This window comes from Myxocyprinus asiaticus, chromosome 30 (genome assembly GCF_019703515.2).
Source record: "Myxocyprinus asiaticus isolate MX2 ecotype Aquarium Trade chromosome 30, UBuf_Myxa_2, whole genome shotgun sequence".
In the NCBI taxonomy this organism is placed as follows: Eukaryota; Metazoa; Chordata; class Actinopteri; order Cypriniformes; family Catostomidae; genus Myxocyprinus; species Myxocyprinus asiaticus.
The window spans coordinates 23,523,761-23,545,899 of record NC_059373.1 but is presented as its reverse complement, the minus strand read 5'-3'; the positions used below and the strand labels follow the sequence as shown (position 1 = coordinate 23,545,899).

At 42.8% G+C, this 22,139-nt stretch overlaps 2 protein-coding genes across 2 annotated transcripts in view; one reads left to right on the top strand and one right to left on the bottom strand.

The window, feature by feature from the left end:
• LOC127421662 (uncharacterized) overlaps positions 1–22,139 on the bottom strand; it is a 726,036-nt gene that overhangs the window by 276,520 nt on the left and 427,377 nt on the right. The window lies entirely within an intron of this gene.
• The window catches only part of LOC127420805 (disks large-associated protein 3-like), a 311,007-nt gene that overhangs the window by 139,646 nt on the left and 149,222 nt on the right, over positions 1–22,139 (top strand). The window contains exon 2 of the mRNA XM_051663354.1: positions 15,450–15,552. The gene's annotated coding sequence lies outside the window, so the exon portion shown is untranslated. The remainder of the gene's footprint in view (positions 1–15,449; positions 15,553–22,139) is intronic.

Sequence of the window (22,139 nt, the reverse complement as noted above, 5' to 3'; positions counted from 1 at the left end):
AAGTGGTCTAAAATTGCAACATAATTGGGCCATCTTGGAGTGAGAGGCTAAACATTCATTCCCTTTCTCCCAAAAGACTGGGATTCTCTCTCTCTCTCTCTCTCTCTCTCTCTCTCTCTCTCTTTCTCACTCCCTGTACCTGTCTTTCTTTATAGCCATTCTTTAGAGTTAATTTGGCATTGCAGTTCTGTTCAGTAGTGGCAGCTACCTTAGTGAAGTAGTGAGGTACAGTTGACAGTTTGTGCTGTACTCTGTGAAGATTAGAAGAGAGGGCAGAGTGTGAAAAAAGTGGTCAGTTCCTGCAGTAGAAGTCAGCAAGCATGTAGTTTCAGCCTCAGAGAGGCCACAGTCCGTTTACTGACCATCTGATGCATATTGTGCACAAAACTGTAAATATTTTCTTGATCTGGCAAGCTCTAATCTGATTGGCACAACTTCCGGGAATAAGGGCAAATGAGGGTTTTTCATTTGTATGCCTGATACAACAACAAGTGCTTTTGAGGATGAAATAATCATTGTATTTGTTAATGTAAGGCAGAAAAAGCTGCAGTGTGGACCAGACCAGTCCAGACCAGTTACTCGAGACTGGGTAGAATGGTCAAACAAGTCATGAGAGAGGCATGTGAGATTACGGGGGAATACAATTCGGATTCTCCTTCATCGCAGAGTGGGGAATATGATACAATAGTGATATGCGGGATCAACAGAACGGGACAGTGTAGGACAGCCTGGACTTGTTCCTGTCCACTGTCCAATGAAGAGGTGTTTAATGAGAACTCGTGGAGAGGAAAAGAGACAGCGAGTGAGTGAAGGAGATGCTACACCAGAGAAATTGAATGTGAAGTGTAAGGTAGAATGAGAGAGGAGCTTGGAATATAAAACTGGTGGGATATTAAATATTAATCTTCCTCAGGTTTGGAAGAGCAGTACATCTCTCTCCACAGTACAGTGAAACACACAGCAAAGGGTACGAACCACAGGAGAAAATGTAGCTCACACCTATGAACCAACACACACAAACTTAAGCAGATTTTCTCTAATGAACTGTCATCCACAAGCACAGACATTTAAAATTAGGACACACCTGGGTCCATGGTCATACACACACATACAAAGTGAGCTGTCACATTCATATATGCAAAACACCTCACATATACTTTCTGCACTCAAACTCATAATATTACATCACTCTAAGATCTTCAGTCAGTGAGGCAGAATTCTGCATCCAACTGTGCACTGTTGTGTGTTCTGAGAATATGCACATCCCCCAATTATTTAACTACAAACACTCTTTTCCCATTTTTTCTTCTGCAATTTACCTCTGCATCTGCACACTTCCATAATGCATGACTTCAGAGAGAAAGAAAGAGAGTGAGAACAAGACATTGTAATTTACTTTATTTTAGTACTGTTTTACTTGTACTTGAATGCTTATGCAGTGTTAAAATATTTTATACTGCCACGCAAATGCTAAACACAGTAATTACACACTGTGTCAAATTGGAGAAATGACAGAAATTGGCTCGCTTAGACTTTGATCTGTCTTGTGACAGATGGGTTTGTCTCAAATATGCTTCAGAGGAAACAGAGTGTGAAAATTGTGGAAGCTACTAAATCAACTCCAAAACTTTGAAGCCATTATTCTCAGTTTCAATGTTGGATAGTTACTGCATTTTTAGGGCAGTTTAGTTGTGTCAAGAAAACTTAATTGACTCCTTTTTCATCTCTGTAAAATCGTAATGCATAATCTCCATATAGACTTTCCCTTTAACACAATGTCCATCTCATACTGGAAGATGAATGGTTATGAAAGTGATGGGCAGGGCAAATCAAATGTCCTGGATAAACAATAACAGTTTCCAACCCCCAGTGTCATCACACCAACTCTCCGGTTCCATCGATCGATTGTGTAATGTAATATGTAATTCAAACAGAGCCATTCAATTTTATAATAAAATATGATCTTGAAGAGCCAGTATGGGTCAAGTAGAGTGTCTGGCCCGCATTAAATAGAAATCTACTTTAATGTCATACATGAGATGAAATGGGAGATGGGTTGAGCTGCACATATCAGAAAGGTTCTTCTCATATACGTCTACATTAACATAATGATGTGGCTGAACACTGGCTGAGTGAAGCCATTCCGGACAGCACATTACATCTGCCGGGCTTTCAGCTGCGGAGTTAACGTGGAAAACGAGAGGCGGTGGAACATGCTTTTACATCATTGAAAGTTGCTGTACAGATGTAACAACGTTAAAGAAGATGTGCTGTCCTAATTTGGATGCACTCTTTATTAACTGTAAGCCTTTCTACTCACCGCAGGAGTTTTCCTCGTTTATTTTGGTGAGTGTTTACATTGCGCCAAACACGTGTTTGAATGCCGCACTGCAACAGCTGGCTGATCAAATCACAGACATGGAACAACAATACCCGGACTCAGTTATTATTATTCTTGGGGATTTTAACAAAGCAAACCTCACACGTGAACTGCCCAAATACAAACAGCACATTACATGCCCAACCAGAGACAGAAATACATTGGATCACTGCTACACAGCAATAAAGGATGCATATCGCTCTGTCCCTAGAGCAGCTTTGGGACTCTCTGATCACTGTCTGGTTCATCTTCTTCCAAACTACAGACAGAAGCTAAAATATGCTAAGCCTTTAGTAAAGACTGTAAAGAGATGGACCAATGAAGCAGAGCTGGAACTACAAGCCTGCTTTGACTGCACTGATTGGAGTGTTTTTGAGGCTGCAGACACCAATCTGGATGAGCTCACAGATACTGTTACATCATATATCAGTTTCTGTGAGAATATGTGCATCCCTACTAAGACTTATTTAACATTTAACAACAACAAACCATGGTTTACAGCGGTACTCAGGCAACTTCGTCAGGCCAAAGAGGATGCTTACAGGGGTGGGGATAAAGTCTTGTACAATCAGGCCAGGAACACACTGAATAAAAAAATCAGAGTGGCTAAAAGAAGATACTCTGAGAAGCTGAAAAACAAGTTTTCAGCTAACAACCCTGCATCAGTGTGGAGTGGCATGAAACAACTTACTAACTACAGGACTCCTGCCCCCAACCCTGTGGTGGACCAACAACTGGCTGATGATCTGAATGTGTTCTACTACAGATTTGAAAGTCCCAATCTCACACCCCACACCCACTCTGACCTTCACTTTACACAAACACCAACACTTCCTGCAAACCCCCTCCTCCCCCTCCTGCTACTCAACCTGCACTTAAGATCCGTGAAGATGATGTGTGCTGTGTCTTTCGAAAACAAAGGATAAGGAAAGCACAAGGCCCAGACAGCATTTCACCTGCATGTCTTAAATCCTGTGCTAACCAGCTGGCCCCCATCTTCACTGGAGCAGTGTGAAGTCCCATACTGCTTCAAACACTCCACTATCATCCCCATCCCAAAGAAACCAAAAATCACAGGACTTAATGACTACAGACCTGTCGCCCTGATGTCTGTGGTCATGAAGTCATTTGAGAGACTGGTGTTGGCCCACCTGAAGGACATCACTGGAACCTTTCTAGATCCCCTTCAATTTGCTTATCGAGCAAACAGGTCTGTGGATGATGCAGTCAACATGAGATTGCATCATATCCTGCAACATCTGGACAGACCAGGGACATATGCAAGAATCTTTTTTGTGGACTTCAGTTCGGCTTTCAACACCATCATCCCAGCTATTCTCCGGACTAAATTACACCAACTCTCTGTTTCCACGTCTATCTGTCAGTGGATTACCAGCTTTTTGATGGACAGGCAGCAGCTTTTGAGACAGGGGAAATTCACTTCCAGCACCTGTACAATCAGCACTGGTGCCCCCCAGGGTTGTGTGCTCTCCCCACTACTCTTCTCCCTCTACACCAACGACTGCACTGCCAAGGACCCCTCTGTCAAGCTCCTGAAGTTTACAGACGACACCACTGTCATCGGCCTCATCTGAGATGATGATGAGTCTGCATACAGAAGGGAGGTTAAACAGCTGGCTGTCTGGTGCAGTCAAAACAACCTTGAACTGAACACACTCAAAACAGTGGAGATGATTGTGGACTTTAGGATGAACACCCCAACACTGTCCCCCCTCACCATTCTAAACAGCACAGTGGCAGCAGTGGAGTCATTTAGGTTCCTGGGCACTACCATCTCACAGGACCTGAAGTTGGAGACCCACATTGACTCCATTGTGAAAAAGGCCCAGCAGAGGTTGTACTTCCTTCGCCAGTTGAGGAAGTTCAACCTGCCACAGGTGCTGCTGATACAGTTCTACTCAGCAGTCATTGAGTCTGTCCTCTGCACTTCAGTATCTGTCTGATTTGGTTCAGCTACGAAATCGGTTATCAGAAGACTACAAAGGACAGTTCGGACTGCTGAGAGGATTATTGGTTGCCCCCTGCCCTCCCTTCAAGAACTATACACTTCCAGAGTGAGGAAAAAGGCTGGAAAAATCACTCTGGACCCCACTCACCCTGCCCACTACTGTTGCCTTCTGGCCGACGCTTCAGAGCTCTGAGCACCAGAACCGTCAGGCACAGGAACAGTTTTTTCCCCCAGGCTATCCATCTCATGAACAGTTAAAACTGCCCCATTGAGCAATAATTAATGTGCAATACACAGCTTAGCCTTTTTATATTATCCAACACATTCAAGCTCTTCTGCCATTACATTCCCTTGCACTGTATATAACCGATTTGTATTTAGATTTGCACTACGTATGTGTATGTGTGTATGTATGTATATGTGTGTATGTATATGTATGTATGTGTGTATGTGTGTATGTGTGTGTGTGTGTGTATGTATGTATGTTCAGTTGTGCTCAGAAGTTTGCATACCCTGGCAGAAATTGTGAAATTTTGGCATTGGTTTTGAAAATATGACTGATCATGCAAAAAAACTGTCTTTTATTTAAGGATAGTGATCATATGAAGCCATTTATTATCACATAGTTGTTTGGCTCCTTTTTAAATCATAGTGATAACAGAAATCACTCAAATGGCCCTGATCAAAAGTTTACATACCCTTGAATGTTTGGCCTTGTTACAGACACACAAGGTGACACACACAGTTTTAAATGGCAATTAAAGGTTAATTTCCCACACCTGTGGCTTTTTAAATTGCAATTAGTGTCTGTGTATAAATAGTCAATGAGTTTGTTAGTTCTCACGTGGATGCACTGAGCAGGCTAGATTCTGAGCCATGGGGAGCATAAAAGAACTGTCAAAAGACCTGCATAACAAGGTAATGGAACTTTATAAAGATGGAAAAGGATATAAAACAATATCCAAAGCCTTGAAAATGCCAGTCAGTACTGTTCAACCACTTATTAAGAAGTGTAAAATTCGGGGATCTCTTGATACCAAGCCAAGGTCAGGTAGACCAAGAAAGATTTCTGCCACAACTGCCAGAAGAATTATTCGGGATACAAAGAAAAACCCACAGTAACCTCAGGAGAAATACAGGCTGCTCTGGAAAAAGATGGTGTGTTTGTTTCAAGGAGCACAATACTTGTTGACCCCTCTCCAAACATAGCGCTTATGGTTGTGACCATAAAGCTCTATTTTGGTCTCGTCACTCCAAATTACAGTGTGCCAGAAGCTGTGAGGTGTGTCAAGGTGTTGTCGGGCATATTGTAACCGGGCTTTTTTGTGGCATTGGCTTCTTTCTGGCAACTCAATCATGCAGCTGATTTTTGTTCAAGTTTTGTCGTATTGTGCTCCTTGAAACAACCACACCATCTTTTTCCAGAGCAGCTTGTATTTCTCCTGAGGTTACCTGTGGGTTTTTCTTTGAAAGGCAGTCTTCAAGGAGAGTGCCTTAAGCTCAGCTGACTGCAAAGGCTCAAAGGGGGCTCTCTGTAGACCCTGAAGAACTACAGAGAGGTCCGATGAGGGAACGAGGTGTGGTCTGGAGGGATTCAGCCTCCTGGCGCCTCTTAGGAACCTGATGATCAGGTCGACGGCACTTAAAGGCATACAGGCGTCTCGTAGAGGGGGCACTAGCCTGAGTGATCATGTCTACCACCGCAGGTGGATATGGAGATTCCAGAGGTCTGCGCGCAGGTGCCAGATGGTGCCCCGTCCCTGAGAAAGAAGGTCCTTCCTCAGGGGAATTCACCAGGGGAGAGCTGTCGTGAGGAGCATGAGGTCTGAGCACCATGTCTGGGTGGGCCAGTAGGGTGCTACCAGGACGACCTGCTCCTCAACCTCCCTGACCTTGCACAGGGTCTGTGCAAGCAGGCTCATTGGGGGAAACGCATATTTGCGCATGCCAGGGGGCCAGCTGTGTGCCAGCGCGTCTATGCCGAGGGGGGCCTCGGTCAATGCGTACCAGAGCGGGCAGTGGGGAGGATTCTTGGGAGGTGAACAGGTGCACCTGTGCCTGTTGAATCGACTCCAAATCAGCTGGACCACCTGAGGGTGGAGTCTCCACTCTCCCCTTAGGGCAACCTGTCATGACAGCATGTCTGCTGTAGTGTTGAGGTTGCCCGGGATGTTAGTGGCTTGCAGCGACTTGAAGTGCTGCTGACTCCAGAGGAGGAGACGGTGGGCGAGTTGTGACATACAATGAGAGCGCAGACAGCCTTGGTGGTTGACATATGCTACCATTGTCGTGTTGTCTGTCTGAACTAACACGTGCTTGCCCTGGATCAACGGCCGAACCCTCCGCAGGGCGAGCAGAATTTCCAACAACTCGAGGCAGTTGATGTGCCAATGCAATCGCGGACCCATCCGGAGGCCAGCAGCTGCGTGCCCATTGCAATGAGTGCCCCAGCCCGTTTTGGAGGCGTCTATCATGACCATGACGCGCCTGGAGACCAGTTCTAAAGGAACACCTGCTCGTAGAAACGAGAGGTCGGTCCAAGGGCTGAAAAGACGGTGACAGACCATGCGATGTGTCCCGTGGCACCATACCCATCTTGGGACTCGAGTCTGGAGCCAGTGCTGAAGCGGCCTCATATGCATCAACCCGAGCGGGGTGGCCACCGCCGAGGACGCCATATGCTCCAGGAGCCTCTGAAAAAGTTTCAGTGGAACCGCTGTTCTCTGTTTGAATGCCTTCAAACAGGCCAGCATCAACTGGGCATGCTCGTTCGTAAGGCGCCGTCAAGGAGACTGAGTCCAACTACAAAATGAGAAAAGAGATGCTCTGAACCGGGAGGAGCTTGCTCTTTTCCCAGTTGACCCAAAGCCCTAGTCGGCTGAGGTGTGAGAGCACCAGGTCCCTGTGTTTGCACAACATGTCTCGAGAGTGAGCTAGGATTAGCCAGTTGCTGAGATAGTTGAGAATGCGAATGCCCACCTCCCTTAACGGGGCAAGGGCAGCCTCTGTGATCTTCGTAAAGACACGAGGAGACAGGGACAGGCCAAAAGGGAGGACTTTGTACTTACACGCCTGACCCTCGAACGCGAACTGCAGGAAGGGTCTGTGTCGAGGAAGGATCGAGATGTGGAAGTACGCATCCTTCAGGTCTACCGCCGTGAACCAATCTTGATGCCAGACGCTCACCAGAATGCATTTTTGCATCAGCACCTTGAACGGGAGTCTGTGTAAAGCCTAGTTCAGAACTCACAGGTCCAAGATTGGCCGCAACCCACCGCCTTTTTTCGGTATGATGAAGTAGGGGCTGAAAAACCCCTTCTTCATCTCTGCTGGAGGGACAGGTTCTATCGTGCCCTTCCGTAGGAGGGTAGCGATCTCCGTGCAAGGTAGCAGCATTTTTCATCCTTCACCAAGGTGAAGTGGACACCGCTGAACCTGGGTGGACGCCCGGCGAAGTGAATCGTGCAGTCGAGTCGGACGGTCCGGACCAGCCCTCGCGACGGATTGGAGAGCGCAAGCCATGCGTCCAAGTTCCGCGCAAGGGGGACCAAAGGGACAACTTCATCAGACGTACCGGCAGGTGGGGCCTCGCGGCGGGGCAGAGCTTGAGGTGCCACACCACGTTGTGGCCGTGCTGAGTCTAAGGACATTGAATCACTTACTTGGCTCCTTGTGACCACCCCCTGAACAGCCTGGGACGGGGGAGGAAGAGGCCTGTCCTTGTGACTCGTGGAGACTGTCACATCGGGCGCGGATTTGTGCCACTGCTGGGCGCTCAGGGGCGGGAGATTGCCGCTGGAGCGCCAAACCTGCCAAATAGAGTGGTGGACGGTGGTCGTGATGTCGGCCGTGCACACCAGATACGTGACCCAGGGACAAGGAAACCACTCTTGCTGAGCTCTTGAGTACTGCAGCCACTTGGGCATGCAGCGCAATTAAATGCAAAAGGTAACAACAAGATGGAGAGATCTGCTTACCAGTTCCCGAGCAGCGGGTTTCGTTGTCCCTGGGTCGCCCGTCTCAAGGGCACTTTGAAGCCTTTCACGGGTTCTGGGCGGCCACGAGATGGGTGGCGTCTGCTTCCTGTGGTGGGCTCCACGCCAGGGCCGGGCTGAAGGAGTGGGCTGCGGCAGAGCCGGTGCAGTCACCGCAGGGGGACGCCCTTGGCGATGAGTAGATGGGGTGCGGGATCTTGAGCCGCGCCGGGGCAGGATATGCCGGCTAGCATCTGTCTACTGCTCCACCATCGAGAACTGCTGGGCAAAGCCCTCGACGGTGTTGCCGAATAGGCCCACCTGGGAAAAGGGGGCAGCAAGGAACCGTGTCTCGTCGGCCTCACCCATCTCGACCAGGTTGAGCCAAAGGTGGCGATCCTGGACCACTAGTGTGGCTATTGTCCGCAGATAGAGACCGCGCCTTGACCTCCGTCGCTCGGAGAGCGAGGTTGGTCACCGAGCGCAGTTCCTGCATCAATCCCGGGGCGGAACTGCCCTCGTGCAATTCCTTTAGCGCCTTGGCGGACTTGCAGGAGAGCCATGGCGTGCAGGGCGGAGGCGACTTGTCCAGCGGCACCGTAGTCCTTGGCCATCAGAGACGACATAAACCTACAGGCCTTGGACGGGGTCTTTGGGTACCCACGCCAGGTGGCGGCGCTCTGCGGGCATAGGTGCACCGCGAGCACCTTTATCCACTGGGGGATTGCCGAATAGCCCTTGGCCACCCCACCATTGAGGGTAGTGAGGGCAGGGAAGCTGAAAGATTGGGACCGGGCAGTAAAAAGTGCCTCCCGCGACCTTGTCAGCTATTCATGCACTTCCAGGAAGAAAGGAACGGGGGCGGGGCGGGGCTTTGAGCGGCGCCGCGAGCCCAGGAACCAATCACCGAGCCGCGAGGGTTCAGGGAAGAGCAGAGGGTTCCACTCTAGCCGACGCTCGCGGCTGCCCGGGAAAGCATGTCGTCATCTCCGTGTCAGCCTGTGACTGGGCAATCATTCCCGAAGGGAGGAGCCCAGCTGAGGCTTCCGACTGGACGAGTCCGCTCTCCGATGCTGCGCTCGAGAGCTCATCACTTTCGCGGGCTCTGAATAAGAGGTCGAACTCGCCATGAGACGAGCCGGCGGACTCATCCGGAAGCCCGATCAGGTCAGACGAGCGTGCTGGGGAATGGGAGGTCCGCTGGGGGATACCCGAAATCGCCCCCAGTGCTAGCCACGCTGGCCTCATACCCGTGGGTAAAAGGACCGAGGCGGGGAGCCTCTGGGGTGGCTTGCTTTCTTACGAAGGTGAGCCGCGACCGCAACGTTACCATGGACATATCCTCACAATGAGAACATGACCATCCACGAACGCTGTCTCCGCGTGAGCAGTGCCCAGACACAAAAGACAGTGATCGTGACCGTCAGAAGGCGAGAGATAATGAGCGCAACCAGGAATAACACACAATCAGAAAAGCATCTTTAGAAAGACGCGTCTTTAAAAAGACGTTCCGTGTGTGCCGCTCTTTTAGAGAAATATACTCTTTTAGAGAAATATACTCTTTTATTTCTGCCAAAGTGCCCAGGGGCATTCTCTGCAGTGCACCAGTGCAGAGGGGGGAGAAGCCGCTGAAATGCGCTGTCAGATCCAGCAGAGGTGAATGAACAGTAGTATTCAGCTCAGTGAGCGTGACCATTCGGCTCCGAAGAGAAAATCTGAATGAGTGGTTGCATACCAGCTCCTTTTATACCCGCATGTCCGGGGGAGTGGCATGCAAATACCACTCGCCAATTTTCATTGGCCTTTTATCAAAGACCAGAGGTGTCTCGGGCTCCCAAGAGTGATCCCTAGTGTCACTACATCGACACAACGTCGAGCGAGTGACAGATAGGGAACTCCAGCTGCATTTGCGGTTTGAATTCAACAAAAGCTTCCTTTGGAAAATCCTTCCATATAATTTATAACACTCTTCACAAAGAGCATTTATGTTTTACTGCAGGCAGCTTGAATTCCAGATTTTTTTTTTTTTTTTTCAGAATGGAAAACGACCACAATGGGGGAATAAATGAAGTTATAACAGATTTTCTTACCATCCAAAGAACTCCATACCTATAGTAAAGCATTTCTATTCAGCTGTTAGACTTGGAATAGTCAGCACAACTGCTTCTTGGAAAAAAAAAAAAAAAAGAAAAAAAAAACTGATCTACATAGGAGTGGTGCTGCAATGATGGATTTATGGAAGCAATGATGAAACACAATAATTATAATGTGGTCCTGATCACTCAATGCCAGCATTGTTCCATTTTAATGTCCCCCTTTGGCCACATACTCTTGTGAGCCTGGATGAAGACCAGGTCAGCAATAATTGAATGGTAGTTGTTCTCCGGCACACCACTGTATATAATGCATACTCACAATGTTTGAATATAGAGCTCCATATAGGGTACATTATGGGGAACAATAGAGTTAGCACTTCACCCATTTCCCCTCTGACAACATTTGCTACATACTGCTCACCCTTCTGGGAAATCCCTATAATTAAAAACCCTGCAGTCTTTCATTGTTGCCCTGCTGCCTTGTGAAATGAAAGAGAGTTGAAAAAGAGCAGGGCTATTGATCACATTAGCATAAAAAGCTGCAGTGGCAGGTGACCTGAACTGATGGTTCCTCCCTAGAAGAAGAGTGTGGGCAGCAGACCTCTCTTTAAACCCAAAGCTGGGTTACAACCTATCTTGGGCTCCATGAATACTACATTATGATGGCCACCTGTGCCATTACTGCAATGGCTGTAGGTCAGTGATGAAAGAACAGTGTGATAGCCAGAGGTCAGTCAGAGACTGGCATTTGGTCTCCAACAGACACTGTCTGACCTCCCTATTATCTCATTCTTTCTATTATTTGTACCTTATGTAATAACAGTACTCAATCATGGACACTGTTGCAGCAGAACTAGTACAGTCTGTGTGTTACAGGAATGGAACAAGAGAGTCACTTTATTTCAAAACAAGACTGTGTCCCTCATATACACACTGTGGTAGTAGATTCTGGACATTTTGGACATCATGTCATGTCATGACCCATTATGCCTTAGGGAATCAGTGGCATTTTGACTGTCAAGGTCTCAACTCTTTGCCTTATATATTCATAAAATGTACCAAACCTTTGACTACATGTCACTTTGACAAATTGTCAAAGGTTTGTGGCCACCCAAACACCACACTTATATGTATTTGTTGAGCATTTAAATTCAAAACCATTGATATAATTAGAGCTCCCACTCTTTTGAGATGGTATTTTGCTATATATTGGAACATGGCTGCTGTTATTTTTTTTCCATCCTGATACAAGCAACAGTGAGGTCAGGTACTGACGGTGGATGATGAGCCCTGGCTCATGGTCTGCTTTCCAACTGATCCAGGTTCAGTGGGGTTCAGGTCTAGACATTGTGCAGGCCAGTCACGTTCTTCCACACCAGACTAAGTAAACCATTTTTTGTGGACCTCACTTTGTGCACAGGGGCATTGTCATGCTGGAATATAAAAGGATCCATGTGCAGACTGTTGCCATATAGTTGGAAGCACACATTTCTCTAGAAAGTCATTGTACGCTATTGTATTAAGATTTGTCTTCAATGGAATACAGGAGCAATGCCAAACCTATTTATTAGAAGGGGGTATCCTTATACCTTTGGCCATGTATCACAATAAAATCCTAAACCTTACCATGCACGAAACTATAATTAGAGTAGGTCTATGTTTTAAGTCTAATTTATACAGTATACCATTGGGCAAATAGATGGCAACCTCATTTCAGTCTTCATGAAACTGTGAGACAAGTTTCTGGGCTGTTTGTTGCTTCTCATTACTCTGAAGAGGCTGATCTGCTAAATTGAATTAGGGAAGTACCAGTAGCTGTATTTAAAGCTGAGGCCATAAAAGATTGGTAATCTTCAGCAGATTCACAGATTGTGAACCGTGACATGCAAATGCAGAGGGAAGGAATGAAAAAGTGAGTGTTTGTCCTTTATCAAAGTCTGCAAGTTAAGGACATTCTGTATGGAGAAGAAAAAAGAAAAGTGAAAAATGAACTTGCTGAATTTTAGAGGTCAAAAACAAGAAGGGCAGAAGAGAATTAATTTTATTCAAACTCTTGCACTCTCTCCCCACTCTCATTCATTCTCAGGACTGAAAGCCTGTGCCAAGTTCTGTGTCAAAAATAATCAGGAAGAAAGAAAAAAAAAATAATTTATTGCAACATTAATGATGCAAAAACTGGCTTTCACAAACACTCATGGGGACACAAGTGCTCCCTCACTGATGCATCTCGATTCACTGCAAACCCATATGCACAAGCGCACGCTGACATCTCTACGCCGTGCCAGCCTCTGCACCCAGACACGAACAAGCACATTAATTCTTAATTGTTTTCCTGGAGTTTTTGAGTTTATAATCAGGTTTGGAGTGAACTTGGTGGCAGCACAAATGTCTATGGTGACCTAAATATTCTGATTGCTGTTGCCTTTTTGGAACAATGAAGAAGTTGTGTTCTAATTATTCTCGCTCTAGCTGCAGCCTCAAATCAAGGGGAGCTTAGACCAATGATGTTCATACTTCTACCTCTTCACCCAGAAGGGAGAATTCTGTCATCATTTACTCACCAAGATGTGACCATATGACTTTTTTCTTCCATGGAGACTTTTTAATGTGGCTTAAATGCATTAGAGCATTTAGGTGGGATTGCATTAAATTAATCACAATGACAAATGTAAACCACACAGTTTGGTTTCAATGCAAGCACTGTAATATAGGTAAACAGTGTGCAGAAGTTTCTCTTTAGACCATCTTACACGGTCCATTACCGTGAGTCATTGTCCCTCGGATTTAACCCATTACATATTCTTCAAACTGTTTAAGGGTACCTGGAAGATATAGCTTAATTTTCTTTTTTCATTCCTTTTTTTCCCCTCTTCTTATGTCTTTCTTTTTAGTCTGGAAACACTTCAGAGGCTGATTGTTGTGCATCTGGGAGACAGGATTTGTATATTAGGAAGTAGAAAGGGGGCACATTACATCCTTGCCACATTAAATAGCCATGCCAGCCAGGAAGTGCTTTTAATGCTGGAACAGATGGGCCAATTCAATAAACAGTTGCACCACTTTTGCATGCAGTATTTCAGTACAAAAACAAAGTCTTATTGACTAACCACCAAAAATCCAGTTTAACCACTATAAGCACTATATACTGAAAATGTGCTGCACAGTTTTTACCTTATGTCTTCGTCATTCTAAAAAACAAACCTCTTTTTTTGTATGTTAGGCTTGTTAATAATAGCACATTATGAAAAAAAGTCAGTGCTATTTGCTTGATAAAATTATTTTCAGCCACAAAAAGCAGATGGTAAATAGAATTTAGTTTAAAAGGGATGTTTGTGTACATTTTATATTAAACATGGCAGTAGTATTTCATGAAATGATGATCAGATGACAACATATGAGGGGTGTAACGGTTCGAATTTCTCACCGTTCGGTTTGTATCACGGTTTAAGGGTCACGGTTTCGGTACGGTTCAGTATTTGCTTTGTTAAAAAATAAATAAATATTATTGCCAAATCCAAAGAATAATCTATTTGGTAAACACTCCAACAGGTTTGCCCTTAAATAACAATCATTGTTTTGCCACAGTAACCATAGTTTAACCATGGCATTTGTAGTAAAATCATAGTAACCACAATATAAACATGGTTACTGTCATGGTTACAATATATAGTAAAATCATGGTTACTATGTAGACACTACAGTATTACTGTTACAAAACCATGGTTAATTGTATCAAAACCATGGTGACAGCAGTCATGGTTACTACAATATTACTTTAGTAAAACCATGGTTATTTTTTGTCAGGGTCTTTAGCTAAAAAAAAAAAAATCTAAATACTAAATCAACATTTTAACTTAATACCTGCACTAATACGCTACATGCATCAACATAAAGTGCACTTCAAACTCATCTCAACATATTCTATACTCGGAAGCTGTACATCACTATAAAAGGATTAACCTTGCTATTAGAATGCGTACGAGAAGGGATGTTGTGATAATGCTGCTTGAGTATTTTAATCATACATGGAAATCCTACATGAACACCCCAAGCGCTTTAGTTATTGTTTCATGTCTGTTCGAATTAGCGAGTGCCTGCTTAAAAATGGAAGGGATTGTGTGCAGTTTGGCGTAAATGATTAATCATGTATCAATGTATTACTATAATGGCATCTTAATGACATTAATCAAAGCGCATTATTGACACTCGTGATAGATTACAGCCACACAAGGAAACAGGAAGAACTTGCATGCGCGTTTTAAATAAACCCTCACGCGCATTATTGACATACATTACCAGTATACAGCACTCGTGTCGAGCGATGTCTGCAAACAGTGCCTGTTTTGTAAACGTCTTTTGGCCATCACTGTTGTAATTGACTGCAAAAAGAAAATGTTCCCAGAAAGGAGAATCACGGGGGGCTTCTCTATCAGCGTTTCATTTTCTCAACTACACACAACACTTGCAGAACAGTGATGTAATCAAGTTGACCCACGTGAAACACAGGTGGAGCGTATCCATTTACAGATCCATTCAGGTGCATTAGCGGAAGTTGTAACTGTGCCTGTCTGTTTGATGCTTTGTTTTCTTGACCAAAACCTGTGCTCCAGATGTGTCATTAAATGTGAGGTGAACCGACCGCGGTGCCAATGCTTCCCGAACCGTGGGTGGCGAACTGTACGGTTTTTACCGAGAACCGTTACACCCCTATAACATACATAGTACTCAGGACTAGCATATAAAATTAGAAACTATTCTGTGCAAATTGTGTTAAACATGATTTTTTTAGCCTGTTTGTGCCATTACCTGATTTGCATAATTTCAATCGTGTACAAATAAATGACACCATCATTAAGCTAAATTAATTCACAATTTGTGCTAAAATAATTCATTCCACAATGTTTCCCCCTGTCAAATGTTGAGCAAAATAAGACTGTGCAATAAAAAATACAAACAAGCATCAATGTTTTGTAATGTCATCTGGTTGTTTCTTTCTCACTCACTCACTCTCTCTCTCTCTCTCTCTCCAGATTCCTGAGTGTTTGCAGACAGCAGAAGCGTGTTGTGTGTGTCCAGTGAAGAGACCGTTTCCCCTCTGCTGATAATGAAGCACCATTTTCACATGAGGAGGCAGTGAGTATTTCATCTCTGACTGTAGCCACATGTGCATGCAGAGCTTTTAATTCCCTTGGTTCACTGTGTCTTTGAAAGCTGTCCCTCTGTGCTGCCATGGAAAGCCATTGTCAATTTCAATCTTCTATCAAGTGCTTAGTCGGGATAACACAAATGTCATTATAATGCCCCCATAAACCCTCACCTCAAAGGTTCCCATTCCTCTCATGCTGTTTGAAACTATTCTTTTCATTCTCAAATGTTTAATGTGCATATGTTTTAAAAAAGGGCTGCTAGACTAGGGCTGGGCAAAATGGCCAAAAATATAACTTGTTTGTTTACAAGTAGACTCCACTGGGTAAGCTACCTTTTAATTTGAAGTTCAGGAAGTTCATAGAAGGATTTAATCAAGATATGTGTTCTCTTTCGTCTTAAGCGGACGTTTGACAGGCTTTCTTGTGATGCTACAGGCTCATTAGGTGGCGGTAATGCACCATAATCTGGATTGCCAACCGCCAATAAACATCACATGAAGAAGAACACTTTCTTATAGGGCTGCCCCCTACTAAAGATTTTCCTAGTCGACCAGTAGGCGTTAGTTTAAGCCATTAGTCGACTAGTTGTCGCACATTTATGATATTAATTTAATTACTTAAATATATATTTTTTGGAGGTCATCAGAAAACGGTTTGAGTTCCAGGGCTGAGAAAGAATGTTATAAGTAACATTGCTAACACTGTTCTACATTACAGAGAATTACTAAACCGTAATAATGAACCTTTAAAATATAAATTTTACAAGCGCACGCACAAAGCAAGCTGCAGCGACACTGGCAAAAGCGGTAATGATTCTGAATGTGTCAGAAAAACCAGCAAGGAGACTGTCTGAACATTTTGTTAATTTATAGAGAGAAATGCACATTAGGGTTGTGCCGACAGTCGATAATCTCAGGGATCGACGATGGTCAGAGTGATCGCTAATAGCTGATGCCTTTGATGATGTCAAAATGATATTTGGCTCGTTTTCCCATTAATGTATTAAATAATTATTATCATTATTATTATTAGGCTATTATTATTATCAAATTAATATTACAAATAAATAATTTGTCCGCAGACACACAGACACGCGCTTGAAGAAACACACTTTATAATATTATTAAGAACAGATGACAGAAAAGCCGTCTGACACGCTGTTTGTATGGAGGCGTGCAGTATCTTCGAACATGCGCATTTAAAAGGTTCTCACTCTTTCTTTGTTTCTGTCTTCTGAATTTTTTTGTTGTTGCAAGAACTCACTCTTACGAGTGCTGCAAATGACCTCAGACATCTCCACTCAGGAGGTGCTTTGAGTTCAGTTCGCTTTATTTCCACAGAGCAGTTCATTGTGAACGCAACTCTGCAACTTTCTTGCCTGATGGTAAATGGAAAGGTGGTTACTAATATATATAAATATCGTGAAGGAGGGAACAAAACGAATGTATTCACACACATGATGTATTTTCCTGGACAAGGAAGTACCCGACCAGTAGAGAATGCACGGATGAAGTAGTTTCTTTGCCAGAGAGATGTTGTCCTTCACAACTGTTGTAAAGCCATAATTCATAAAGTTGAACCACACACATTTGTTTAATTGCACTTAATTTTTTTCCAGTTTCATTTGAATTTTTTGTTAAAATAAATAAAAAATAAAGTTCAAAGTTTGAAATCAAGGTGTCTTGCTGTATTGTGTTGGCTTAACCCTAACCCTGCTTAACAAAAATTACCCCATAGTACCACCAAGCATCCAACGGTTTCCTGTGGAGTTTTTTTTTCTGTGACCAACCGACCATCAAAACTTGGTCGACCAAGACTCTTCTCATCGACTAATGTTTGGTCGACAATTAGGGGGCAGCCCTACTTTCTTGCCTGTGTCAACAAGCGGAAGTAACAGTGTTTTAAAATAGTTGAACTAAATAGTACATAAATTAACATAAATTATGTCGGAGTTGTTGTTGTGTTCATTTGATAACCGTATTGCATTTTCAGTGCTGTCTTGTTTGCTACACATATCATTTTAGCCCGCTAGCTAGCTAGTGGCTGCTGAGCCTCATTTTCGGTTTCCATGACAGCAGGGCGAGGTAGCCGCTAGCCAGCTAATTCGTCCTAACAGGCTGATTTGTTGACTGACTCACTTAGCTAGTTGTGTGTATAACTTTACCGAACTGCTTGCATTTTTAATGACACACACCTGAACTGATCGTCTAGATGTAGAACATAAGCTTAATATCAAAACTTACTCAAAATGTATCATGGATAAACCCTCTGTAAGGGTCTTAGTTTAATATAATAAAGGGAGACTTCACCCATATTACTTTCTTGCCTCCATAGGACACAAAAGGAGATAAGCAGTTTGTTAGCCTCAGTCACCATTCACTTTCATTGTATCTTTTTTTTTTTCGTACAATAAAATTTAATGGTGTTGACTGAGGCTAAGATTCTGCCTAACATCACAGAAGAATTAATATAATCTTTTGTAGCCTGATGCTGTGTAGCATAAGATACTGGAGCATTATGGGATGATTGGGGTGTGGTTTTGTGGTTGTCCATCAAGAAACAGTGTGTTGACGAAGGATTGTGCATTATTCAGCTCTGGACTGTCACTTATTTATGGAGCTGACATAATGCCACAAGAGACTGTTGCTTATGTTTGCTGAGAGTGGTCTTTGACTAAACCTCATACAGAGTGGTTTCACTCCTGCAGTGCTTGGAGAGGTGTAAGACTTGCTTTACATACTGTATGTCAATACGTCCAATTTAGATAACAGCTGAGGATTTGGCTTAAGTGAGGTTGTAAATTGTTATTACATGGGTAGCCAGTTTTGGAATGGATTAGCCAAGCCATAATAGTATGTATCTTTCTTTTCTGAATTTATAGGGAATTCACAATTAAATTGAGGATAAATACAGTACTGGTAAAGAGAAGTTGTAATGTTATGTAATGTTAATCTTTGTAACTTAAAGCTAGAATTATTTTGTTTAGACCCCGTGTACACCTGGTATAAAGATGCATCTCGGGCGTTCCGATCACATGAGATCAGACGAGACACAACACTGTTTACACCTGATCGCTTAAATGCGTCTCCTCTGACCACTTGTGTTCAGATTTCGAAAAGAGGGCCTCTAAATCATGATGACATACATAAATCACTATGTCTGCGTGTTTCCACATGGTAACAAACCTTAAAAAACCATAAAATTCAATAAAACCGGGGCACTGTTTATCCTAGATGCATTTGAAATGCAATCGAAGCACAAACACGACAATTCACCGTTATTTTGGTGATGTCATGTAAGATGTCAGTATACTGTATAGCTAAACATGCAATATTTCCCCACTATTTTATGATTGAAATGTTGTACAGACCGACAGAAATTAATTTCCAATGGTGCGAACTATTCACCATTTGGCAAAATTCGCTGTTTTGAATTAAAAATGTCACGTACGGTACGTGATTCGTATGTCATTCATAATTTTGAATGTGAAAACATTAACAGAGCTGTTTTCAGCATATCAGGCTTAAGACAAAGAGCGAATGTGTGTATATCGTAAAGGAATTGAATTAATGTGGTTATCTGAAAAGCTTCTAAAGTAGCTTTTTAGAAAATTCACTTGACATTGTCTAAGATAATGATCTATAAAACACAAAGTAGAGCGTTATCACCCAGATCAGAACTATAAAATGGTAAAACTTGTGAATTGTGACTTCCATTGAGTTTTTAGGTTGTGGCAATGACAGTGCCATATAGTTTTAATGCAAATATTAATAATTTAAAATCAATTTAATATTTTCTAATTAATTTTTACTTTTGTACAGACACAGTGGTAGTCTTGTACTGTGTGAACATGTATCTTTTAAAACCAAAAATTATAACATTTTGGGTATTTATCGCATTTAAAGCCTTTATTTAGAAAAGTATTACATTCAGCGCCTTTACTATTTTAAAGGACCAAAGAAGACAATTATATTTGTGACCTCAACACCCGTGACTCCCCACCCCCAAAATGGTTTGGTCCCCCCAATGTTCAAGACATGGTTACGGCTTTGATTCTTTTCTTTTAACTCAAAAGAACATTTCTGTCATTTAGATCACTATCCCAAGCAGATTGTCTTCGGGAATCGAGCCAAGAAATCCTTTCTGGCATTAGAAATGCTTCCTTCTTGGAATGCCATGGGAAAAGTCTTCCAAAAGCTGCAGATCTGCATCCAGTGTTTCCTTTTCATAGCTTATATATATTTTTATTAGCCTTTTCAATTAGTTACATAAAATTAATATAATGTTATAACACCTGGAAGATGATTAGGTCTGATTTGAGTGCTTAACTCAATAGGCATGGGTGACATTTTTCATTATAAATATGGTATATTAAATGAAAAGCATACTTTTGAATTATTCTGTTCAGTTCATTACTTTACCACTGGAGTCGTTAAATAACTCCCATCATTAGAAGAGAGCACGTGGTAAATAGTATGTGAATGATAAGCACACTTTTTTTTGCAAGTGTATTTTTTTTATTTTGATAAATTCCATATTTTTTGATATCCCATTTTTTGCAAATGAAACACTTATCTATCAGGCCCTTGGTTGTCATGTGTTATATCTTGAAGGTGATGCTTTAGTGCAGTGAGAAAGTGCAAGCCTGAATTTTCAAAAAGGTCTTTTACCAGCAAAGTCGAAACACTCAACTCTCTGCTTTTTGTTCCTGTGCATTTTGGCAGAGGAATAATTTATGGACATCCGTCCAATAGTACCTCTTCCTCTATACAACCCTAAATACTCTACTTATCCTTAACTTGCTGCAAATATTTACCCTTTTAATAAAAACCTTTTGATGTTACCGTATATAATACCATTATTTTGTCTGGTTATGATGCTGTTTTCCTTGTGAGGAAGTCAGGCAAGTACTTTGTTTTCAGTAATTTTCCCCCTCAAGAATAGCACACCTACTCACACACACTCTCCAATTTTACTCCAATCAAGTCTTTCTCCATAAGAGCTCTTCATCAGTTTCAGCACTGGCTGTTACACAGTGTCTCAGTGGCAGAGTGTCTCTCAGAGACTGTGATTGTTGCAGCTCTCTTGGTCATACAGACAGTACTGCAAACAGGTTGATGATTCAGGTTTACGTGAGGTTGTTGCTCTCATCTTTCTCTCTTTCATGACTATGATGATGTCAGGCTCAGAGCAGGTATTACAAATACTGCTGGCATTATCCTTGCTACTTTGCTGATTCAAGTGTTAGGGAAACTACTTTAATACTGTAGCTTGTCAAGCTAAAAGCTACTCATCATTTAAACTAGTAAAACTACAGTTAAGCAACACTTTGGAAAAGTAGTTAGCTACACTACAAGCTATTAACAAAAAGTATCTAAGTACATTGAAGCTATTTAAGGGAGCGATATCTTTTAAAATATATAACTATAAGATTTTATAATTCATTCTTATTGAACTTTTATTTGGATGACAGCATTAAAATTCAACAAATAAATTCACATGCAAATGAGCTTTGCTGCAAGCTTGCAGAAAATTGTCCATTGTTGCTAAAGGTTTGCTGCTGGTTCACCACTACCGGCAAAGAGCGGCAAACTTTTGGCAAACATTTGCAGAAAATCACATTTGCATCTAAAAATAATGAGTTGCAAATTTTTTGCAAGTTTGCGGCTAGTTTGTCATAACACTAGATTTTATGTATGGGCTAGACTTTCTATTTTTACATATGAGAGAGAGGACATTTGAGGTGTGTGCTTGGCTGTATAGTTGCATGCTCAATACAATGTGACATTAAAAACAGCCTTGTGTATTTTCATGCTTCACAGCTATTTGTCGGAAAAGTAGCTTGTTCCTGGAAGAGCTACACTATATTGAGAACAGCTGAACTGTCATTCCACTGAAAAATTTAGTTAATTTAGCAGCATTGCTACTTTTAGTTATAGCACAGGCTGATTCAGACCTTCCTTTTATACAGTATATCCTTGTGTATTTCCCATCCTTTGTTGCCTTTGTAATTGGGTACTTCCTGTCCTTTGTCCATTATAAAGGCATAGTAACTGACCTCTACTTTGTATGTAATTTACAGTTCTGCCGTAATTCTAGTTTGCTTGCTACTAAGTGTCTCAAACAAAACTTGAATCTGGAAAACTACAGCAAATCCAGTGGTTAGTTCTTCCTTAAAATGTATTATAATATCAACCCGGTACCTTTTAAACATGATTGTTTCTTGCTGACTGATACAAAACTGTGTATCCTAAATCCCGGAAGATGTGTTATAGTCATGCAATCTGATTAAAGTTTGTGATTTTCACAAGTACTTTCCAGTTATATTGCAATATGCATCAGACAGTCAGACTGTGGGGCTTTGTGGGCATGCCATCTGACTTCATTTCTATGCTGTGTCAGTATCTGTTGGGTTATTTTTCATATAGCAGATTTTTATCTTACACTGATTGCAAGGACATTTCCCCTGCAGCAAACTGTCACGGTCCTGTCACTCTGTCAGTCTGGGTTTTTGTCTGACAGGACCGTGACATTATCGTCCCATGTCTGTCTTGTGTTTCGTTGTCTGTCTTT